Genomic DNA, 9,465 nt, shown 5'->3' with positions numbered 1-9,465 from the left:
TGTATTTTAAGATTCGCATCACCCCCGCACCTTGGTGGTCAGACTAATGGCTCGAGATAGCAGGTGGGTAATCATAAGCAGGGCTGATAAGGCGTTTTGCCAGTATCAAGTGTCTGGGAATATTTATTATTAATCACACTAATGGACCACCATGAGAGGACAAAGTTTCTCTCTGGCTTTTCATCTGATAGAGCTGGAAGCTTTTCAAGCACTTTCCCCAGCCAGCCAATATCAATTTAATTTGACCCACTATCCTCTTGGAATATGAAACTGGCTCCATAGACAGGATCTCCCAGTGAAGTCATCAGCCCCCCAGCCCTGCCCCCACTGACCAGTCACCCTGCATATGTGACCAGTCTGCATGTGCCCAGAGAGAAAACAGCCTGCTGAGCTCATGGCCCGTCTGTGAACCATCCGCATCCATCTGTGACCAGGTGCCTGTTAGGTGCCAGGTTCTATGAGAGGCTCTGTGAGGGGTGCTCACCCCCCTCTCCCCTCAAGCTCTCCTTCCCAGCAGCTCTGTATCTGTTGGTGGTTTTGCTGTTGGTGCCGTCTTTTATGTGCACAGTTTTATCATCTTTAACTCTGCCTGACCCCTGCCATCAGTCACCAAGCCCTGCTCTCTGTCTGTCTGTGTTTCCTTCACAGCTTCACTCCATCCCTTCTCCACTGCCAGTGCCCCAGGTCAGCCCTCCCCGACTCTGGCCTCAACTATCAGAACAGGTTCCTCCCTGGTCTCCCTGCCTCCAGGCTGCCTGTCCAGGCCAGCCTCCACGTGGTCACTTGGTGATCTTCAGAAACACAGCCTTTCATGTGTACTCAGAATTGGCAGGTGAACCCTCACACACACACCAATGCACACACTTACCTTCCCAGCCCTCTCTTCCTCCCACGGCTCCTCAGCACAGGCCGTGCCCTCTAGCTGGGCTACTTACTGCACGCAGCAGCACCATGTGCTTGCTCTTGTCTCTGGGCTTCCCGGGCCCTACCTCCTGCACTACGCCCTCCCTTGGTCTTTCCTGCCCTCCTCGTGCTCTCTGTCTCCCTCAGCCCCGCAGTGCCTGCAGTAGGTTTGCAGTGCTCATCTAGCCTCCCTCCCACATCCTGCTTTGTCTTGTCAGCCGCTGCTTTTTTTTATTTTAATTTTCCATTCCAGGCTGGGCTGTAGTTGCTCCCATAAAGGGATCACGGTTTTTGTTCCATGCAGAAGGAGTCCAGAACACTTCTAGGCATAATCTTGGAGCTCATGATAGGTTGCTCAGCTAGGCCAGAGAAGAGAGGGATCTGCTCATTTCCAGCCTTGCAGGCCTATCAACTTGTATTATGTTCAGTTTCTCTAAGGGCACACATTCCCCTTCACATTGCCTCAACTTATCCTGTTAGGAGACGAGACTAATGGAATAGAATCTCCTATGTCATCACTTCCTCTCTCCCAACTCACAACAACAAAAACAACACACACACACACACACACAGGCATAGATCTTTTCAGCTCTGCTCCCAGTCTGCCTTAGATAAACACTATACTGTGTACAAAGAGGCATTTACAAAGACATTCACTGCAATACTATAATAATCAAGGGAAACAACATAAATGTCCATCACTAAAGCACTAATTAAATACATTATGGTATATCCGTACAATAATTCAGCCTTTTGAAAACACAAGGTATCGGCCAGGCATGGTGGCTCATGCCTATAATCCCTGAACTTTGGGAGGCCAAGGCGGGTGAATCACCTGAGGTCAGGAGTTCGAGACCAGCCTGGACAATATGGTGACACCCTGTCTCTACTAAAAATACAAAAATTAGCCAGGCATGATGGTGGGCACCTGTAGTCCCAGCTACTTGGGAGGCTAAGGCAGGAGAACAACTTGAACCCGGGAAGCAGAGGTTGCAGTGAGCCAAGGTCATGCCACTGCACTCCAGCCTGGGCGACAAGAACAAGACTCTGTCTCAAAAAACAAAACAAAACAAAATAAAACAGAAAAACCACAAGCTATCATGAAAAGATGTTTCTGATCTATTAGACCTATTAGAAGATTCAGGGAGACGTCTATGTCTTCTTCTGAATCAGACTTCTGAATGCCAAGAGGCAGAGCTGGATCAAGTGGGAGAAAGCCACAGTGGGACATGAGGGAGAAGGTTTATATAGTCACAGCTGTCCAAAACTGGAGAGAGTCATTCAAAAAGTACTGAGGTCCTCATAATTGAAAGTTTGTTAACAAAGGTTAGATGACCCCGTACTCTGGGAGGTTGAAGAGAAAATTTCTATGCCCTAAGGGTCTATAAAATCAATATGTAAGAAGCCCTCAAATAAAAACAGAGCCATTTTCAAATCATTATGTCATTCACTACCAAGAACATCTTAGGTAATCAGAGTGTCAATCCATATTTGACAGATAAGGTAACTGAGGCTCAAGAAAGTAAGGTCACTTGGCCATGATCTCATTATAAGTAGGGTCTTAAAACAAGTCTATATGACTTTATTATTCATCCTATAATGAAACAAGCCTATCTGACTTTATTATCTAACTTTATTATTCATTCGTTCAATTATCTGACTTTGTCATTCATTCATTCAACAATTTTTTGTGTGTATGCTTACTAAACAAAAGGCACTGTACTAGGCTCTGTGTATACAGACATGAAAAAAACAAAAGTTTCTACCCTTACAGGGCTCACGACCTAGTGAGGGAGACAGACAAAAAAAAGTAATATAATATATTTTTTCACCACTCCCCACATCCTAAGTGTTGAGGTATGGGGATCAAAGACTTCATCTCAGCAGGGCCAATAAAAACTATTACCCCGGCTTAAAAAGCTCCCACCTACAATGCTCTGAAAAAACAGTCATGGGTGACTGGACAAGGAACAGAAAGCAGGATGGCTCAGGGCTTTGAGCAGACCCTTCCCCTCTTACTAAGACCTCCATGAGAACACAACCCAAAAACTCTTGCTGGCCACTGGTGGTATATATGCTTTATTCATACGTATATGTCTTTACGTATATATAGCAAGATAGCTGCACATTTTTTTTCTTTAGTATATGTATGAGGGAAAGAGAGAGAGAGAAAGTGCCACCTTGAAAGCAGTAAATTTTGGAAACAGAACACCTGGTTTTAGTCTGTTTTTCCAATAACTAGTTCAGCAACTTTAGGTAAATCAATTGATTAACCAAAGCCTCAGTTTCCTGTAAAAATTAAGGTAATAATAATAGCTACCTCCCAATATGTTTGGTCAGGAGGATATATAAGGTTGGCTATAAGAAGGGTCTTTGCAAGGCCAGGCGTGGTGGCTTGCCTGTAATCCCAGCACTTTGGGAGGCCGAGGCAGGCGGATCATGAGGTCAGGAGATCAAGACCATCCTGGCTAACATGGTGAAACCCCGTCTCTACTAAAAAATACAAAAAAAAAAAAAAATAGCTGAGCGTGGTGGTGGGCGCCTATAGTCCCAGCTACTCAGGAGGCTGAGGCAGGAGAATGGCGTGATCCCAGGAGGTGGAGCTTGCAGTGAGTGGAGATCGCGCCACTGCACTGCAGCCTGGGAGACAGAGCGAGACTCTGTCTCAAAAAAAAAAAAAAAAAAAAAAAGAAGGGTCTCCATAAAAATGATTGCATAGGGCCAGGTGCAGTGGCTCACACGTGTAATCCCAGCACACTGGGACGCTGAGGCAGGCGGATCACCTGAGGTCAGGAGTTCAAGACCAGTCTGGCCAATGTGGTGAAACCCCATCTCTACCAAAAAATACAAAAAATTAGCTGGGTGTGGTGGCAGGCATCTGTAATCCCAGCTACTCGGGAGGCTGAGGCAAGAGAATCACTTGAACCCAGGAGGTGGAGGTTGCAGTCAGCTGAGGTCACGCCACTACACTCCAGCCTGGGCAACAAGAGCAAAACTCCATCTCAAAAAATAAATACTTGCACATAGAAAAAGTGTGGTCTTAGCTATGTGTATGTGGCATATAAATGTAGGTTCTGGAGTCTTCCTGGGCCCCCAGATGTGCCTTTGTTTGGCCATGTGTATGTTATCCATACACATGGATAACATACACATGGAGCAAACAGGCTCCCATGCTTGCCTGTTTATGTGCCCATTTGCTTGTATGTGTGTTGTTGGGTCTAATCTGTATTTCCAAGTCAGCCTAATATATAGTAGCCCCTTCCTCCCACCACTTACCTTCCTAAAACACTTTTTCTCATTCTTTACTCCCTAGTCTCAGACGAGAACACATTTTAACATTATTTTTTTCTGAGAAATACAGGCCTCAAACATTCCTAACTATTTTTAAGAGACTTCCCCCTACTTCACACTACACCAAAGGCACTGGTTTATATTCAGCCTAGCCCTGTATTTACATGAAGATGTGAGCCCATATGTGGCTGTGTCTCAGTGGGGAAAATGCAGGGCCATCCCTCATGTTTGAAGTGCCCCTTCAAACCAGCCACATCATGTGTTCCTGGGCCTCTCCAGTGGCTCCAGAGAATGTGGTGTTGGCAAAATCATGCTACAGGGGAAGAGGAGAAGCCATTCTCCAGTTTCCTGTCACACACATACCACTCCCAACTCCCCAGCCTCCACTTTTCTAAGACTTTGGGATTGGGGGCCAAGAGGTCTGGTTCTACTTTCTGCAGGCCAACAAAGTCCTAAATATACTGCCATATGACTGGTTCCAAAGACATCCAGTCATTTATTCTGAGGATCAGAATGCTTGGGAGAAGAGAGAGAGCCCCGTGTTTAACTCATAGAGCCTCTGAATCTTAGAGCATGGTCCTTCATCACTGCCTAAATCCACCTCTCCCATATCCTCGTGAAAGAGTAAAAACAGAAAACAGAATCTTAAAATATTACACCTTTAACATCATCTAGGCTACGTGTCCCAATTTTACAAGTGAGAAAACTACGGCCAAGGGAAGTGAATGGACTTGGTCAGGAAAAAGACTAGTTCTCCTGACTCCCAGGTTAGGGTTCTTTCCACTGGGTCTCCAGACTCAAGAGCAATAAGAATCAAGCAAATTAATACAAAAGATTAATGATCCCATGCTCCTGTTGCTTTGGGGGACATCTGAAAATAGAAGCTGAGAAGTTCTTAAGGAGGGAGAAAAAAATTACAGGGGCTTGCTGGTGGGTCTCTCTGCTGAGAGCAGACCTGGACCAAGTACCTACCATGGCTCGGGGCCAGATCTGAGACCCAGGAGAAATGAGAGTTTCTCTTGTTTAGAAGCTGACCTGGAAACTGAAGAAGTCTTACTCTTCCTGTGACATGGGTTCTGGATCTCCAACAAAAGCTCCTGAAGGCAAGGATTGTGGCTTGCATTCTCTTTTCATCTCCCAAAAACTTACCCAGCTCCAGGCCTCCTGATTGATTGATGATGCTTGCCATAGAGATGAAATCATCCTGGCTCTGTGGGCAAAGGTCTCTGTCTTGATTAACCCTCAGACTGGCTGCATCACTGAACTGCAAGTGCACCAGCCTTCCGGTGCTCCACATTCTAATTGCCCCCATCTTCCAGGGGGCTGGATTAGCACAGCACATCCCAAGGGTCATGGGCTTGCCTGCTGGCCTAGGGAGGTTGCTTCCCATCCTCAGGGCTCTGACCTCATAGACTGCACAGGGGATGAAAGTAGAGGCTGGTCTTGAACTCCTGGCCTCAAGTGATCTTCCCACCTTTGCCTCCCAAAGTGCTGAGATTACAGACATGAGCCACCATGCCTGGCCTGGGATGGTGTTAATATGACTAGAGGGATGTCTGATAGAAGGGAAACACAGCAAGTACAGAGCAACTAAAAGGCCAGGTGCAGTGGCTCACGCCTGTAATCCCAACGCTTTGGGAGGCCGAGGTGGGTGGATCACCTGAGGTCAGGAGTTCGAGACCAGCCTGGCCAACGTGGCCAACGTGATGAAACCCCATCTCTACTAAAAATACAAAAAATTAGCTGAGCATGATGGCGGGTGCCTGTAATCCCAGCTACTCGAGAGGCTGAAGCAGGAGAATCACTGGAACCCAGGAGAGGGAGGTTGCAGTGAGCTGAGATCATGCCGTTGCACTCCAGCCTGGACAACAAGAGCGAAAGTCCATCGCAAAATAATAATAATAATAATAATAATAATAAATATTACTTCTTTCCTTGCCTATTTTTACTAAAATAGAATACATCCCCCCAAAAAAGAGCACCATATTCTCAATCTCAGAGATTTGTTTCTTTCACAGCACTTATAGTTTGAAATAACGTATTTTATCTGTGTATTTCCTTGTTTAATATCTACCTCCCTGTAGTAGACAGAATAATGGCACCCTGAACATACATATCCACATCTTAATTTTCTTTTCTTTCTTTCTTTTTTTTTTTTTCTAGATAGAGTCTCACTCTGTCCCCCAGGCTGGAGTGCAGTGGTGTGGTCTTGTATTTTTGGTAGAGACAGGGTTTCACCATGTTGGCAAGGCTGGTCTCAAACGCTTGAACTCAAGTGATCTGCCTACCTCAGCCTCCCAAAGTGCTGGAATTACAGGCATGAGCCACTGCGCCCGGCCTCTAATTTTCAAAACCTATTAATATGTTATGTTACATTACAAAGAGGAATTAAGGTTGCGGATGGAATTAAGGTAACTAATCAGCTGACCTTGAGATGGGAAGATTATCCTAGATTACCCGCCTGGGCACAGTGTAATCACAACGGTCTTTATAAGTGGAACAGTGGAAGAGGGAGGCATGAGAGGATGTCAGAGTGATGCAGTGTGAGGATTTGACCTGCTATTGCTGGCTTTGAAGAGAGAAGGGACCACAAGCCAAGGAATGCAGGCAGTCTCAATAAGCTGGAAAAGACAAGGAAATTTATTCTTCTCTAGAGCCTTCAGAAGGAACTCAGCCCTGCTGACCATTTTGAACTTCTGACCTCCAGAACTGTAAGAAAATTAATTGTTGTTTTAAGCCACTCATAATTTGTTACGGGACACATGGTAAACTATTACACTCCCCCATTAGATCATGATTTTGATGAGGGCAGGAAATAGGTCTGTTCTGCTCACCATCATAGCCCCAGCATACATTGTAGCACCCAGCACAGAGTAGGACCTCAATTAATATTAGGTTAAATAAATGAATGAAACTTGGGCATGCCTTATGGATCCTGCCTCCATAATGCCCCTTAATGTGGGATGCCATTTCATCCAAGGGGCTGAGCCCAAAGGAGGCTGGCACCTCCCCAGCCAGAACCTGGTAGGAGAGAAGCTGGAAGCCTGAGAACACCTACATCTTTTATGTCTCAGAAAAGGAGCCCTTGTTGGCTGGGTGCAGAGGCTCATGCCTGTAATCCCAGCACTTTAGGAGGCCAAGGGGGGGTGGATCACTTGAAGCCAAGTGTTCGAGACCAGCCTGGCCAACATGGCAAAACCCCGTCTCTACTAAAAATACAAAAATTAGCTGGGAATAGTGGCATGCACCTGTGGTCCCAGCTATTCGAGAGGCTGAGGTGCAAGAATCGCTTGAACCCAGGAGGGGGAGGTTGCAGTGAACCCAGGAGGGGGAGGTTGCAGGAGAGGGAGGTTGCAGTACCACTGCACTCCAGCCTGGGTGACAGAGTCTCACTCTGCCTCAAAAAAAAAAAAAAAGAAAAAGAAAAGAAAAAAAAAAGAGAAAAAAGGAGGCCTCTGGAGTCTATATTAACCACCTGTCTATCCACACAACGATGTGCACATGGTTTTTTTTTCATACCTATATATACAGAGAAATGATGATTCTCGTTCCAGAACCTTTTCTGGAGCACCTAGTGTGTGTCATGTGCAGTGCCAGGAGCTTGCACTTATGTTATTTGTGGATGGTGGTGGTAGTGGTCTGTTTCACGTGTTATTTTTTTGTTATCTCATTTGTTCCTTGCTTTGGTGGGGTAGGGATTCCTAGTCCTACTATGAAAAGGCAAAGACAAAGTATGAGCCCAGCTCAAGGCCACATAGCCAGTGAGCTGGAACCCAGCTCTCCAGACAGACACTGTACCCAATTTTATATATATATATATATATATATATACACACACACACACATATACACACACGCATATACACACGCACACACACACACACACATATATATATATATATTTTTTTTTTTTTGAGATAGAGTCTCGATCTGTCACCTAGGCTGGAGCACAGTGGCATGATCTCAGCTCACTGCAACCTCCGCTTCCTGGGTTCAATTGAATCTCCTGCCTCAGCCTCCCAAGTAGCTGGGACTACAGGCACCCATCACCACGCCTGGCTAATTTTTGTATTTTTTTTTTTTTTTAGTAGAGATGGAGTTTCATCATATTGGCAGGCTGGTCTTGAACTCCTGACCTTGTGATCCGCCTGCCCCTGCCTCCTAAAGTGCTGGGATTACAGGCGTGAGCCACGGGATCCTGGCCATATATATACATATATAAATTTTTTTTAAGCTACCACTTACCAGCACTTCTCCCTCACACACAAGATTGTACACATTGGACCTATGTTGTCTCTTCCCTTAGGCCATATCTTGAGCAGTCTACCTTCTCCCTGCTGAAGTAATACACTCTGCCTTTCGGCAACCATTTTTCCTCCTGGTAAAAAGAAGTAGTAAGTTGAGTAGAAAGGTCACAGGATTTGGCATCCCAGCCTAGATTCAGGTGTTTACTTGGCCACTTACGGACAGTGTGATCTTTGGCATTTTCTCCTCATCCACACCCAGGCCTTACCTCTCATTTCCAGCCACATCTTTTATTTTATTTTTTTATTTTTTTTATTTTATTTTATTTCATTTTATTTTTGAGATGGAGGCTCACACTGTCACCCAGGCTGGAGTGCAGTGGCATGATCTCGGCTCACTGCAACCTCCACCTCCCAGGTTCAAGCGATTCTCCTGCCTCAGCCTCCCAAGTAGCTGGGATTACAGACGCGTGCCACCACGCCTGGCTAATTTTTTGTATTTTTTGTAGAGACGGGGTTTCACTGTGTTAGCCAGGAAGGTCTCGATCTCCTGACCTCGTGATCCACCCACCTCGGCCTCCCAAAGTGCTGGGATTACAGGCGTGAGCCACCGTGCCCAGCCCTCTCTTTTATTTATTTTTTATTTTTACTTTTATTTTTGAGACGGAGTCTTTCTCTGTCGCCCGGGCTGGAGTGCAGTGGCACAATCTTGGCTCACTGCAACCTCTGCCTCCCAGGTTCAAGCAATTCTCCTGCCTCAGCCTCCCAAGTAGCTGAGATCACAGGCGCCTACGACCACACTCGGCTAATTTTTGTATTTTTAGTAGAGAAGGGGTTTCACCACGTTGGCCAGGCTGGTCTTGAACTCCTGACCTCAGGCGATCTGCCCACCTCGGCCTCCCAAAGTGCTGGGATTACAGGCATGAGCCACCGCGCCTCCCAAAGTGTTGGGATTACATGCATGAGCGACCACTCCAGGCCTCAAAAACCCTTCTGATCATTCCTCTCCTCAAACTTGTCCCCTTCC

This window comes from Pongo abelii, chromosome X (genome assembly GCF_028885655.2).
Source record: "Pongo abelii isolate AG06213 chromosome X, NHGRI_mPonAbe1-v2.0_pri, whole genome shotgun sequence".
NCBI lineage: Eukaryota > Metazoa > Chordata > Mammalia > Primates > Hominidae > Pongo > Pongo abelii.
The sequence above is the reverse complement of the archived record's forward strand: the minus strand, read 5'-3'. Positions refer to the sequence as shown.